The sequence below is a fragment of the Mastomys coucha genome, unplaced genomic scaffold, assembly GCF_008632895.1.
Source record: "Mastomys coucha isolate ucsf_1 unplaced genomic scaffold, UCSF_Mcou_1 pScaffold20, whole genome shotgun sequence".
In the NCBI taxonomy this organism is placed as follows: Eukaryota; Metazoa; Chordata; class Mammalia; order Rodentia; family Muridae; genus Mastomys; species Mastomys coucha.
In genome coordinates, this window is record NW_022196903.1 from 111,357,295 (window position 1) to 111,373,167 (window position 15,873).

At 43.7% G+C, this 15,873-nt stretch overlaps 1 long non-coding RNA gene across 2 annotated transcripts; it reads right to left on the bottom strand.

The window, feature by feature from the left end:
- Window positions 1–271: 271 nt before the first annotated feature.
- Window positions 272–10,203, bottom strand: LOC116098308. 2 transcript variants are annotated; one of them, XR_004121802.1, is made up of 4 exons: window positions 10,116–10,203; window positions 5,648–5,718; window positions 1,111–1,220; window positions 272–652 (listed from the first exon to the last, which is right to left on the bottom strand). It is a non-coding gene; the product is annotated as an uncharacterized LOC116098308 (long non-coding RNA). The 2 variants fall into 2 exon arrangements; XR_004121801.1 differs by lacking the exon at window positions 5,648–5,718 and having other exon boundaries at window positions 10,116–10,200.
- Window positions 10,204–15,873: the final 5,670 nt, after the last annotated feature.

Consider the following 15,873-nt stretch of genomic DNA (forward strand, 5'->3'; position numbering starts at 1 on the left):
TATGAAGACCTTTATCATTGCATAGAACCCCCTAGTCAGAGCTTCTCCTACCTACCATGTCCCCTGCCAGTACTATAGCCATGGGCTCCTGTCATTGTAAAGGTGGCACTTAGAGTCTTTCCCTGAGATCCAGAGACCACTTGTGACCAATCTGAGCTCAGCAGGATGCAGAGCCATTGATACCATGAGGATCTGGCCCTATGTCCACCTAGGGTTTTCTCAGAGTTATGTACAAGCAGTGGACACGCAGTGAAGCTTGAATTCACCCAAGGACATTTGTTCTCTTTGTTTATTGCTGCATAACAAATCATCCCCAAGTGGAGCACCCAAAATAGCACCAGCATTTCCTCTGATCATGGATGGGCAATTTGGGCATCACTCATAAAGGTTGCGCGACTCTCCTCAGCTCTCCTTGCTTAGGGCAGTGGCTTGATGTCCGAGGCTGGAACTGTTTGACTCCTCACATGGCCAGTATCTGATAGCTAGTGGTTGGTGCTGGCTGTCAGCTGGAACCTTCACTGGAACACTGCATGGACTCTCCAGGAGGCTCTGAGCTTTCTTACAACATGGTGATCACAAGCGTGTTATCTTGGTGCCATGCTCAGTCCTAAATGGGACAACCCTGTCACCTCCTCCAAGGCTCAGAGAAAATCTAGGAAGATGGGGCAGAAAAATGTAAAGCTGAAGAGTTGGGGAAGCATGCTGCCATTGTTGTTATCACAAAAGACCCACACATATTGGGTCCATTAATGTTTCATCATCATCAACAGTTAATGGTTGCTGGAAATAGGCTGTCAGTTTCTTCAGTGGTGTATCCTCTGGTAAGTTCCTGTGTTCCTGTAAATAATCATCTCTCTTCCATGTTTATGTGGGCAATTCTAATTAAACTCAGTGTGACACACACACACACACACACACACACACACACAGACACACAAATCAGAGAAGAAAAAGGGTTTCAGTGGGAGATGAGCAAGAACAATGGAGGCTAAAAGGAGCTAAAATAATTATATGCATGTATAAAACTGTCAAAGGAAACACTAAAACCAAATTTAACTAAAATTCAACCAATGTAATTAAACTATTAAGAAAAAGAATAAAACATGTTACCTTCTGAGACACGGCCTCAGAAGTTTCCACAGCCATTGTGGCATCCAGAAAGGCTGGCTCAGCCTCAAAGAGAGAAGAGAGGGGGTCCATCTCTTGGGAATGACAAGATCCTAGGAGGGCACATGGGACAGAAGTATTTCAGTCATTTTTAGAAACTGCCACCTATCATACTATGGGCTAGGGATCTCTTCAGAGACTCTCCAGGGGTCTGGTACCAAATATCTACTAGGCATTAGGGATACTGTCTTTCAAAATAACTCTACTTTCCACTCAAGTGTGTGCAAGCCATCCACAGAGATAGTGTTCCCTCTGACCTGCAGGCCATTCACACAGAAAACGACCACACATATCTCAAGTGCCAATTGCTTGTGTTGCCAGCACTCTCATCTATGCAGTGAGCCAGCTCTGGAGTCTCCTTCAGGAAATGACCCACTCATGAGGAGGATTCGTCATGCCTGGGGCACTTTATAAATCTGATCAAGCTGCATAGGAGACTGTAATTCTGTGAGTAATGCTGCTATGAGGTGATGTCATCAGGGCAAACTCTGATCAAGGACACACGGTGAGGGATGTCTGCACAGAGCTTGGGCTGTCCACCCCATAGCGCTTTGAGCCCACCTTCAGCGGGGCAACCTGGGTGATGGGTCCATTAGCCAGGACACTTAGTGGGGTCTGGCTGTTCATCATGGTCTATGCCTGTGGAATTGGCAGAACTCCCCGATCTGGGTTCCCCTCAATCTCAACAAGGAGGAACAAGCATAGGGAGGAAATTCATTAATCGGTATACAGGTGCGATGGGAAGAGCAGGGCCTGGGTCCTCCTCTGGTTCTTCTATTGCCCAGTCTTGCCTCACCTGAGGCTGTTGCCTCCCTTGTTATATAAATGGTTCCCACCTCACTGTAAGGCATGGTAAGGGATTGAGGGCCCAGGAATGTGGGTTTCAGGGGCCTCTCTTCCTATGAAGATAAGTATAGGTTCTTGAGGTTCTAAAAAAAAATAAGTGCTAGGTTTTTGAGGGGCTCTTGGTTGGGACCCCAGGTCACAGCTGTGAAGTCTTTCTGTGGTCCCGACCATTCTCAGAATGGAGACCTATGACTGGCCAAGACCTGGAGGACTTGGCACTGAGGCTAAGTGCCAGAAAGGCATTGTGAGTACCCCAGCAAGTGGGAGGTGCTTTCTAGCGTCTGGATGACGTTTTTCTACCACTGTTGGTGTTCTTGATGGAAACCTTAGGTTTGAGCCTTGGGAGGCACTCCAGCTGCCTCCAAGGCCTATAAAGACAGACAAGGGCTATTCACTCCAGTTAACTCTCTCTGAAGTCCTGTGCCTGGGAGACGTTCAGAATGTGTGGGTCCTGGGCAACTCAGAGTACTCCCATCGCTGTCCCCATTCTCCCCCTCACATCAGTATCCATGCCCTTATTTGGCTCATTACTGAGTCTCTCCTGACCTTACCTTGCTTCATAGGCATCATATTCCAGAACCCAGTCCTAAGGTGGCTCAAAGTAGTGTACACTCATGCAGCAGAGCCTTACCTGTAGGTCTAAGGTAGTGTACACTCACGCAGCAGAGCCTTACCTGTAGGTCCAACTGAGCCCCAGATGATTACGCCCTTGCCTGCATCCTGCCTTCTTAGCCAAAGGTTGGCCATCCCAGCCCTGGAACTATATGTCCCTTGCTTCCTGTCCTTTTTGATGTGAGCTACCTTCTCTGCTTGGCCAAGTTTTAGGCAGCCTGCTCATACTTTTTCTGGAGCCCAGCACTTTCTTTTATGACCCAGTTTTGGTAATAACTCCCCAATCTTGAGATCTAACTGGGTTCTTGACCTTCTACCATTTCCAAGTGATATTTTGTCACTGTGTCTCATCTTTAGCAAGATCCTAGCAGATTGGTTTAGGCAAAATCTCCCTAACTCCAAACATTTTCTAATTCTCCTCTCCCTCCTCCTTTTTCACCTCCTTTTCCTCCCCCTTCCCCCCTCTACCTCCTCCTCCTCCTCTTCCTCCTCTCCCTCCTCCTCCTCCTCCTCCTCTTCTCTTCTGTGTCTGTGTGGGGGTAGCACAGTGTGTGAACTGGTTTGTGTGCGTGCAAATGTCTATGGAAACATATGTGACCATCAAAGGTCAACACTTAATGTCTTCCTTGATTACTTTCCACCTTGTTTTTGAGACAGGGTCTTTCTCTGATTGGTCTCGTGGTCATTGTTTCTGTTAGACCGGCTGATCAGCAAGCTCTTGGCATCTGCCTGTCTCTGTCCTCCATGTTGAGGTTATAGGCGTGTACAAGTGTCCAGCGTTGAAGGAGTGCTGGGCATCCAAGCTCAGGGCATCCTCATACTTGCTGAGCAAGCACTTTGCCCATTGATCCACCTCCCCAGGCCCTCTTGGTAATTTTCTGTCTTCCACTTGTGCACGATTACTTTGTCTTTCCACTCATTCAAGTTATACTTAGAATTGATGGGTCCTGGTTGCCAAGGTTCACCCTGACCAGAGGAGAGCAGCTAGGTTAGGCCCAGATTCATTGCCCTACAGAAAATTTGGAATAATAAATATTGAAAGCTCCTAAGTTGTGTTTGTTTTTTGTTTTTGTTACCCAGTAATGACTAACCTACACAAGGAAGTGTTGGAGTGCAGTTTAAAAGAGTGTCAGGGATAGGTTATCTGAAAAGATAATTGAATAAGGGAGAGAGGGAGCCCTGGGGCCCTGGGGCATGTTCGATTTGGAGATGCACTTTGGAGAGTGCTGGGGAGACTGGGGTGGCTGGGATGGATCAAGAGGGATGAATGAGGAAGAGGGAGGTACATTAGCATTTGCACTTCAGGTTGGAGTCTTTAGGAGTCTAGGTACATGCACGGTTCAGACATCCATGTGAGTTGATTAGAGAGTGGGTAGCAATGGAAATGGCCGAAATCTGAGATTTACTTTAAAGAAGACCACAGAATACTCCACAGGAGTGTGAAGGAAGAGGGCCATTTTCCATCAAAGGAGAAAGTGATGGCATGCAGTTTTAAGGGAGTCCTGGATATTGGGGTTCATGGGAAAGCCCAGAAAGCCTATTTAGTCTAGAGGTAGAAGATGAAAGGTCAGAGAACCTGAAGTTTTTAGATTGTGGCTAAAGGGAGGCTCCGGGAAGGCATGGAGGAGATGCCGGGAAGAAGGAAGGTGAGGGGCTTGCTGCTTAGATTTCATAGGAGGATACTGATGCAAGGAAGAAGCTTACTGTTGGTCACTGCTGGCCATCATGAATTCAGGAACAATCAGATGTCCTGATGGTATCATGGAGCTGTGCAGAAAGTACAAGGGTTGAACCCAAATACCCAAACTCACATATTTGGAGCAGCTCTACCACCAAGAAGAGCAACAAAATGAGGTGTGGGGTTGAAGAAGGGGTCAAGCATCACATGTTTCAAAAACAGATAATAGGATCTTTTTTGAAGGCAGACAGAAAGACCTTATGGGACAGGGGGATGCCCAGAGTACAGAAGTGAGGGAGCACAAAGAGAACAGAGCCTGAGGCCAAGGAAAATGCCTGACTTGTGCTGGCTGGGAAATCAGACCATCATCCTTGGGAAGTTCTTGGTGGGGAGGGCTTATAGGTGCTCCAGGCCTGAACATCTGGACAAAGTAAATTTTCATTCTTTTTTTTTCTCCTCTTGGGAAAGGTGTTATTTTCCCCACTGATGGAAATGTGTTAAAAGGGTGTTTTCTACAAACTTGGAAGAAATGAGCTACCCTTTCCAGAGGCCAAGGATAATGGGCAACATGTACCATGTTGGAAATGCCATGTATGAGAAGTATGTGCCAAATGCCAGCCAGAATTGTATGGAGCCTGGGCACTATGTTGGGCAGCATGCCCAAACATGGTGACTGTGAACAGAAGAAAGCAAAGCAGGAGGTGTCTGGTCTGTGTCCTCAGTTTACCAAAGAGGAGCAGGACCTCATATGCGCGGTGCTTGCTCTTCTCTCCCACCATTCACTGAAGATCAGGTTGCTTCAGGAAAGCAGCCCAGATTTTGAGCCAGGAGTTGGTTCCCAGCCACAAGTTTGATCCTCAGCCAGGTTTTGATGTTTGTTAAGAGATGAAAAAGGTCCAGGCTGTTATCAAGAGAGACTATCTGGGGTCTGAGTTCACTGCAGGGTCTCAGGAACTAGATACCATCAGTTCAGCTGCTTGGCGGATGTGAAAGGAGGTGGTGACTGTGCTCTGGGCCCCCGACCTCAAGCTGGCCACCCAGGGTTCTCAGGAGGATGGAACCCGGAGAGCAGGTTGAATGACCAGGGAGGAAATGAACAGTCTGGTGGCCTCCAGCCACTTCCACCAGCCCCAGTGGGCAGCTATGAGCGGGCTGATTGGGAGGCAACTGGAGGTTAGATCTCCCATCCTCCTGTTTGGGCTGCATGACTATCAGGCTTGCTCTGCTCTGAAGCAGGTGTGAACTCGCAGCTGGCCTCGGGGTTGGATGTTTCCATTCCTATCTGTTTCTCAGCAGGACTCCCCCCACCTCAAGGGATGAGCAGGGACATACAGATGGACTTACCGCCACCGAGAAGATTTAGAGGACTCCATGCCCCACTCGCATTGCCTTAGACTACCAGTCACACAGATTTTCTGAAAAGGATAAAGAAAATAGGAGTGCATCCCACGGGGATGTTCCTAATCTCCTTTGCCTTGCAATCTGCACTATCGAAGCCAAAGGCTGTCCATATGCCTAGCTTGTCTTAAATCAACTGTAGGTAAATTATATGGCTTCATTAAAAGAGACTCAGCCATCAGCTGCCAGTTAGCTGAGAGAGTTTGGGAAGGGTCATATTCTAGACAAAGAACCAAATGTAGCTGGTGTTTCCAGGTTCTCGCCATCTCTTCTCTTCCTTCACTGAAGGTGGACAGGGTGGTAGTAGAAGCTGGGTCCCCCACATGGCAACTATGAGGCAAGAGGAGCTAAGTACTTTCTGAGACAATGCTCTGACTGGCTGAACTGCAGGCTCTAATCTCACAGCTCTAGGAACAGCAGCAAAGCCTTCTTTGTTTAAGCTGCTTTCCTTGGAACCCTTGCCGCTGAAAGCATTCCTAGCTGAGGCATCCCACCACTGCAAAGCCAGCTGCCAACTTCAGGCAGGGAAGGGAAACCCTGGCTTCCTTCCCACTTCATCCTGAGAGAAGAAGACACATGCTGGCTACCTCCACACAAAATGAACATTCCCCACTCTATCCTGAGAGAAGAAGACACATACTGGCTGCCTCCACACAAAATGAACACTTGAACACTGTCCCATGCACTTGGGATATTACTCGTCTGCTCTTACCATCAAAGCTATGGTTTGCGGACTCTTTATGTTGGAAATGAGGCACAGAGGAATTGGGGATGCAGTCCAGATTGAAAAGCCACGAGGCAGGTGTGATTTCACAGAGTCTACACCACAACTGCCCAACATACACCTGTCTCCATCTGTGAGATGAGGAGACAGGAAAGTAGGATCCAGCCACACATGGACATCTCATCCTGCGTCTCATGGCTACCACACTCCCCCCAACCCCCATGGACCACTCCAGGGAAGTCAGGACAAAAGCAATGATTGTGAGAGGTTAGGCCACCTGGGCAGCTGGGACCCTAGGCAGATCTGTTCAGGGCATTTCTGGTAAATATGGCTAAAATATGCTCCTTCTTCTCTTCTTGCTTCTTTATGGAATCCAACTCATTTGCTTCTGATGAACATCCTTTTCTTACATTTAAGACACTTTAGTGTATTTCAACAAAGCTGGGTAAGGTTGTGGGCTGGATGAGCTGGTTGGCTCTTTTGACCTATTATGTCTTCTTACTTTAAGACATTAGAGAGGAAGTAGATTGCTGTTATACAATTTTCAAATAGAAAAAAATCATTCTGAATGAAGTAATCCAGACCCAGAAAGATAAACATGGTATGTATTGGCTTATATGTGGATATTAACCACTAAGTAAATAGCAACCCAGCTACAATCAGAAGAGCCTGAGAGGCTAGGCATAAAAAAGGGACAAAGGGGGCACATGGGAATCTCCTTGGGAAGGGGGACATAGATGAACTGGGTGCAGAGGAGACTGGAACGGGAAGATGGGTGGGGAGGAGGAGGGGATTGAGGGGCATTTGAGGAGTGCTATGGAAATCTAGTACAGTAGAAACTTCTAAAAATATATGAAGGAATCCTAACAGGGTCTCCAAATAATGGGGGAGACAGAGCCCCAACTGGCCATCTCTTATTACCAAATGAAGCTTCCAGTACTGGGACAGGGTCACATCCAATTGTGTTGTTGCCAAATGAGTCCAGTGGAAATCCCCAAACAACCCAGGCTGTTACCAATATAATAGTTTGTTCTCCAGAAACTGACCCCAGTGCCCCATGGTTGAAGTCCCATGGAAGAGTTGAACTGGTACCTACATAGAACCTTTACCCCTGTACTCTAGAGCCTTTGGTAAGGGAAGGTACTTTGTAAGATACCAAACAGGAAACATGAACACCAACCCAGTCATAAACCCTTTAATCTATCTTCCTGGCTGCAAAATATGCTAGGGCAATAGTGGGACATAATGCTAGGGCACAAAGCTTGTGGGAGTAACCAGCTAACATCTGATTTGACTTAAGGCCCACTCTATGAGATGGAACTCATACCCTACACTGCTTGGGTGATTAAGAACCAGAGACTAGATATTCCCGAGATCTGGCATTAAAACCAAATACTACTGGTTTAAGAAAAAATAGTAATAAAGTTACTCCTAGTGATATTCTGCTATATTCATAGATCAGTGCCCTATTCAGCCATCAACAGAGAAGCTTCCTACTGGAGCAAATGGGAACAAATACAGAGACCCATCACCAGACATTAAACACACACACACACACACAGAGAAAGAGAGAGAGAGAGAGAGAGAGAGAGAGAGAGAGAGAGAGAGGAGAATGTACATGGCACCTTTAGGACACTTAGCTCTAAATGGAATGTCTTCATCAAAACTGCCTAATCAGAGCTCAGAACCCCACAGAAGAGAAGGCAAGAAGAGTGTAAGAGCCAGAGGCCAGGGGGGATGGAGGACACCAGAGAAGAAGGTCATCTAAATCAACTCCCAGAGACTGAAGCAGAAATCTCAGGGCCTGCATGGGTCTGCACCAAGCCCTCTGTGTATATTCTGGTTTCCAGTTTAATGTGTTTATGGGAGTCCTGAGTGTGTGAACGAGGGGATCCCCAATTCTTGTGCCTTATCTAGAGCTCTTGTCTAATGATGTGACAGTCTTTGTTTTCATCTATTATATTGTGTTACCTTTTGTTGTTATCTCTTAAAAGTCTGTTCACTTCTAATGAGAGATGGACAGAGTGAATCTGGAAGGGAGGAAAGGTTGCGAGGAACTGGGAGGAGGAGAGGGAGGGGAAACTGTGATCAGGATATATTGTATGAGAAAAGAATCTATTTTTGATAAAAGGGAAAGCATAACATTAGAAGAACAAAAAGCATATAAAACAAAACTGCAATTTCTGTTCTGATATCTGCAAGCTCTACACCATAACTCTCGGTACCCCACCCGGACAACACAGATGAATGGCATCACTTAAGAGCTCTGAGTACATCTGCCAAGGCTTTCCCCCATATAACCTGTTTATAGAACATAAAGCTGTCTATACAAACACACCCACCTACGTACCACAGATATCTTATTTTAAATTTAAAAGACAAGAGTATATGCACCGCTCTATAAATTGTTTCTTATCTCTGAATAATTCATGCTCTTGAATGTGACGCATCACTTTCAACATATCCTTAGCAAGGGAGACTTAGCAGAGGAGAAAGCAAAGAAAACCACCATGGCTTTCAATGTGTTACTGTTTGTATCAGGTAGATTATTCTAAGCAGTGTCAGTGTGCAAGCCTGCTCATGTCAGGCTTGATGACATGATGAGTGTCATCAAGTATTTGATGAGTGTGGCAGAATGTATTATATACACATATGAATTTGTTAAGAATAAATAAATTTTTAACGCTGGGTGGTGGTGGCACACACCTTTAACACCAGCACTTGAGAGGTACAGACAGGTTGATCTATCTCTGAGTTTGGGGCTAGCCTGGTCTACAGAATGAGTTCAGGAATAGCAGGCTACACAGAGAAATCCTGTCTCATAAAACCAAAAAAAATTTTTTCCAGATAATTGTAGATTCACATGCAATTGTTACAAATAATGTATCATCTTATGCTCTTTACCCAGATTCTCCCATTGGTAAAATCTTACAAAGGTAAAGGATACTGAAGACACAGTAGGGAGGTCAACAGCTCTCTACCATGTGCTCATTTACAGTCCTGCTATGAATGACAGAGTAGAAATGTCATTTCAAATGGCAAGAATCACTACCGTGGCCCTGCTCCATGCCTCTACTCAAGTCCCTCTTTAGCGGCATCTCTATAATTATTTTTTCATTTTAATAAGCATTATATATTGTGCAATTTGATTATTTAGTTTAGTTTTCTGGGTTCATCCAGGTTCCTCCCTGCACCATCAGTCTGATACATTTTACTGTGGAGAAACACGCTTCATGGTGTGGCTGTCCCACCCATTTGTTTTTAGGATGAACATATAGTCCCCCCCACTCTTCTATTATAAGTGAATTATAAGTTTTTTCATGTAGATCTTTGTATAAATAATGAACCTTCATTTTTCCCATGATAACAATTTTGATTCATATAGTAATTACATGTTGGAACTCAGTAGGTAGACAAGGATGTCCTTGAACTCACAGAGATCTGCTTTCCTCAGCCCCCCATCCCCGAGTGCTGGAATTAAAGCAGTTGTTACCATGCCTGTCCCCCTTAATTTTTTTAAAAGCTACTGTCAAATTATTCTGCAGAGTTTCTTAACCATTTCCTAGCCCGACTGATAATATATGAGTATCCTGGCTTTTCCCCATCCTCCTATGAATTTGGTGGTGCTGAGCTCAGCTGTTCTAACCCTGACATCTCTCTGGGGGCTTTTATTTTCCCCACAGCTCTTACTGTGATTTGGATTTCCCCCAACAAGGCCCATGTGTTGAAGACTGGCAGCCTATCATGGTGCTTGGGAGCTTCTGAAACTTTTACGAGGTGGGACACTGGGAGGTACCGGAACCTTTACGGGATGGAACCCTGGGAGGTACCGGAACCTTTACGTGATGGAACCCTGGGAGGTTCTGAAACCTTTAGGGGATGGAACACTGGGAGGTACCGGAACCTTTACAGGATGGGACGTAGTAGAAGGAAGTTGGATGGTTTCTAGCTTGGAAACCTTAGCTTTTTTTTATTCTTGTTTATATATGCAATGTAATTGTCTTAAAATTTTCTTCTAAATTTTGAGCACAACCAGTGTTAGAGTTTTGTTTAAATCATCAAACCAGCCTTAGTAAAACCAGGAGAAGGAAAACGATTACATCTATCCACTCTTTTTCTTACTGCATTCTTTCTTTCCTAATGTCCCAAGGCTCATTATTTCCTTTCTGTTTGGATAAATCCTTCCAGCCATTCTTTTAGCATAGTACTGAGCAATAGATTCTCCTAACTTTCCTTCATTTGAGAATGAATATAAGAAGGATGGTTATTCTGGTATATCACTGGGTACTGGATTTTGACAAATTTTTGCTTTCAGGATTTGAAAAACACAGTACCACTTCCCTGGTACATAATTCCGAAGAAAAATCTGCTGTCATTGAAGGGTAATTTCTCTCTTGCTGTTTTTAGTTTTCCTTTGTCTTCATATTTCATCAATTTAATTTCAGTGTGTCTTGGCATGGTTTTATCTGATTTTATTCTGTTTACTGTTTACTCAATGTCTTGAACCGGCACTTTGACATCTCTTCAAATATGGGAATTGTACAACTTTTACTCCCTCGAGTACTTTTCTAGTTGAATATTTTTCTCTTCTTTTTGAAAGCTTCCTAAAATATGTAAATATAAGGAGAATTTTAAATGGAGTTGCCATATAATGGATGAGGCAATACCAAAACTAAACATCATATGGTACAAAAGAAAATCCCCACTACCAGGAATGGATTACATTTCTGAGTTGATTCCCAAAAGACTCACTTAGACCCTACCCAAACATTACAGGTAACCCCCAGTGCTATTGTTTTCCCTCCACAACCTGACAGTAAGATACCCCATACTTATGTGATAGAACCTGCCAAAAATGAGCTGGTGCTCAAATGGAAGTTTCACCCCCTACTAAGTAGCATTTATAGCGCGGGAAGTTGCTATGCATGCTAACAGAGGAGAAAAGTAGCCATCGGTCTCATCCAGCTGTGAACCCTGTGAGCTGCACTAGTGACCTGCCTGCAAGATATGCCAAGTGGGGCAACAGTGGCCTAAATATTATAGGAACAACCAATCACTTTTTGATGAAATGTAATTAAGGTCTGCTCCATGAGATGGAACCCACACCTGATATTGTTGACGAGGCCAAGGGCATAGAGTTAGATGGGTCATAGGTCTAGGGGAAAGCCCATTGCTATTATTATTTTGCTAAATGAACATAGTAATACAACAGCGCTGAATGACATATTGCTGCACCCAAAGATCAATGTATCACCCAGCCCTAGTCAGCAAAGCTTCTTTCTGCAGTAGATAACATAGAGACCCACAAGGGTGTAGTGTGTAAATAGTGTAGCATCTACCCGTGATAATTCAGCATCATGGGATGTTTGTACCAGATTCCTCCCCTTAAGGCTCAGGGATTTATAGGGAAGATCATAGGAGCCAGAGGTGGTAGATGACTCCAAAGAAAAAGCATTTCCCAGACACAACAGGGATGATGCACATATGAACTCACAAAGACTGTAACAGCATGCACTCGACCTGCACAAACTCAAGCCAGAGAAAAGCCAACATGGAGAACAGGAAGTGGGCACAAATTCCCAGTCCCAGTCAAGATGCTGTTTGCAATTCTAGGAGGTTCTAGGAGAGAGGAAAAAAAATCTGTTTTCTTCAATGGTGTGACACTGTGTACACTCCTGGACAGGTACTCAAGAGTGGTTGGCCAACACAAATCAGACTCCATATTTGTTTGTTTGTCTGTTTGTGTGTGCTTTTGTTGTTGTTGTTGTTGTCTTGGATTTTTTTAAGGTCAAGGAAGAAAATGAAGTTGGGAGGGTAGGAAGGTGGGAGGGGTAGGGGTGGGGAAAGAATATTGCCAAAATATATTCTATAAAATTCTCAAAAGATAGAATTAAAAGTTTAAACTAATTTAAAATATATTTCCTTAATTCTTGGAGATTTTCATACATAAATGCAATTTATTTTACCATAGTCACTGTTGCTCCTCTCTCAACTTTCCCCAGATCCACCTCTTCCAACTTCATGCTCTCTCTCCTTTCGTTATAACCCACCAGTATAGTTTATGCTACTGGATTCTCATGGATATAGGGCCATTCACCGGAGAATGGTTGACTTACCAAAAGCTTAAAGAAAACTGACACTTTTTACCAGATGCCACCAATTACCAATAGCTGTGCAGTCATAGGTAGGAGGTCACAAGCTTTACTCTCTTCCATACAAAAATGTTGACTGGCTCCCATTAGTGCAGGCCTTGTTCAGGCAGCCTTAGCTGTCTAGAGTTCATGAGTAGAGTGGTCCTGTCATGTACAGAAGACAGTGTTTTACCCTGATCTACTCCAATCCCTGGTTCTTACAATCTTTCTGCTCCTGGGGATCCTTGGGCTTTGGAATAAGGGGGCGTGGATGTCCCATTTGTGGCTGAGCATACCTCAGATGCTTATTCTCAACATGTTCACCATCTATGAGTTTCCGTGTTAACCATCACACACTGTACAATAAAACTTTTCTGATGAAGTCCAAGAGCTGTATGAACCAATGGGTGTACAGAGATGAATTTAGAGGGTAGTTTGACATGTGCCAATTTAGCAAAATAGTAATAATAGGTTCAATCCTAGAGCCTATGAGTGACCCAGCCAAGGGTTCTTGGCAGTTTTGCAGTACGGGGTATGTGTTTCTTCCTGCGCAACCATCCCTAAATTAAATCAAAAAGTGATTGATTACACTTATAACACTTGAGCCAATACTGCACTAAGTCTTGCCATACGAGCAATTACTGTAGCACAGAAGATGTGTAGCTAAGGAAGGCTGCTGATGAATTTTTCTCCTCCAGCAGCCTACACTAAACCCTCCAGTACCATGAAGTCTAGTCAGCACGGAGGAAGTTTCTTGATCAATACTGTTTTTGAGTCTTCTTATCTAGTGACCACAGTGTATGGTGTCTTCAGCAATAGGATCTTATTATCATGTTCTAGTCGGCAACCAAGAGCAATGACAGTAGTCTGTACTATTTCAGGACTCTCTGGGACACTTCTGAGTAACAGTTCCAAGGGGAGTATCTCACACCTGACACCGATGCTTGTATTTGGTAACTCTATGGCTTCTGCAAGGAGCATTATCCCTATATAGGGCAATAGACATTAAACTCTGTTATATGAATACATACATCATCCCCCCAACAAACTCTGTTATATGAATATATACAGTACCACACATACACACACACACACACACACACACACACACACACACACACACACACAGCTTATAAAATAGGTTTCCACATGGCATTTTCAAACACTCTTAGTGTCAACAGTCCCCCAGCACTCCGCTGTCCTGCCCCCATCTCTCCCTACTTAAACTCTCCTCCATATTTCTCCTTTCCCTTTCATAACCGCCATGTTTTACTATCCTCCCCATTGAGGATCTTTCCTTTCCCCACAATGACCCCTTCCTACTTCCTGGCTTCTGTAGATACTCTCAGGGAAACACAGAAATCCATATATGAATGACAACATGCAATGTGTCTTTCTGGGTCTGGGTTGCCTCACTCAGTATGTTTTCCAGTTCATTCATTTGCCAGAATTTTATTTATTTTTTCACAGTTGAATAAAATTAAACATTTTAATTATCAATTTATGAGTTGATGGACATATAGCTCTTTTTGCATCTTACTGTGAATAGAGCAGCTATGCACACGGGTGTGTATGCATTTCCTGTATGTGGGTATGTGACAAAGACTGGTCTCTCTGGTGGCTGTACCAGGTTCACTCCTGCCAACAGTGATGAGGGTCTCCTTTCTCCACATCCTCACCACTGTTTGTATCATTTGTTTCCTTCATCTTAACCATTCTGACTGGGATAATGTGAAACCGCAATGTAGTTTTAATCTGTGTTTCCCTGATAGTTAAGGATGATGAACACTTTTTGAACTAGTTCTTAGCCATTTATTTTGAGAACTCATTTCAGTTCTGTAGCTGATTTTTAATTGATTTTTCTTTACATTTAGGGCATTTTTTTTTTTTTTTTTTTTTTTTAGTTCTTTGCATATTTTAGACACTAATCCTCTGTCAAATATTTGTCAGTTAGCAAAGATTTTTTTTCCTCTTTCCTCCATTCTGATAGAATTTTCTTTTTCTTTTGGGCATTTATGTTTTTCCTGAATATATGTTTGAGTGAGTGTGTTGGATCCTCAGAACCTAGAGTTAGAGACAGTTATGAGCTATCATATGGGTACTGGGAATTGAACCCAGGTCTTTTGGAAGAACAGACAGTGCTCTTACTTGCTGAGCCATCTCTCCAGCTTCTTTTATCTTCCATTTGGTTGGACACCCATACATTTAACTAATGCTTTGTTCTGTGATATGGAAGCTTTCTAATTCCACGAGGTCCCACTTGATGGTTGATTGCTGTGTGTCTGAAATCATACTCCTGAGTCCTTACTGGAGACTTTACCCTGGAGCGCACTCCTTACCCTTTCCGCCACTCATGCCAGAACTCATTTGGAACTCATTTTTGTGCAGAGTGAGGAAGGTTAACTTTCATTTTCTACACATGGATATCCAGCTGCTTCAGCATGACTGTTAAAGATGTCATCTTTCCTCCATGCATTGGGTACTCTTGGCATCCTTTCTCAAAAATCAGGCGACTACCCTGTGTGTATGTGTGTGTGTGTGTGTGCATGTGTGTGTGTGTGCATATGTGTGTGTGTGCCTATACATGTATGTATATGTATGGATATGTGTGCATGTGTATATGTGTGTATGCATATGTGTATGCATGTGTGTGCATATGTATATATGTGTGTATCTATGCATGTGTATGTGTATACATGTGTGTATACATGTGTATATGTGTGTGTGTGTGTGTGTGTGTGTACACACCAGTAGCATGCTGTTGTTGCTACCTCTTTGTCTCTTTACTATGACTTGAAGTTAAGGATGAATGGTGACACTGATGACAGGTCTCACGGTGGCTTTGTCATTCAGTATTATTTAGTTTTTTTTGTGCTTCCATCTGAATTTTAGATTTTTTTTCAATTTCAAAAAAGAATTACATTGAAATTTTAAATGGAAACTCCTTGGATCTGTAGATTGTTTTGGGCAGGATGGCCATTTTCATGATAATATTCAATAGCATGGGAGATCTCTTCATCTTCTAGCATCTTCAATTTCTTTCTTCAGTGTCTTAAGTTTTCATTGTATATCCTTTCACATCCTTGGTTAGGTTTATGCCAAGCTGTCTTAGTTAGGGTTCTACTGCTGTGAAGAGACACCATGGCCATGGCAACTCTTATAAAGGACAACATTTAATTGGGGCTGGCTTATAATTTCAGAAGTTCAGTCTATTATCATCATGGTGGGAAGCATGGCACATCCAGGAAGACATGGCTCTGTAGAAGAAACTGAGAGTTCTATATCTTGATCCAAAGGGAATCAGAAGGAGACTCTGC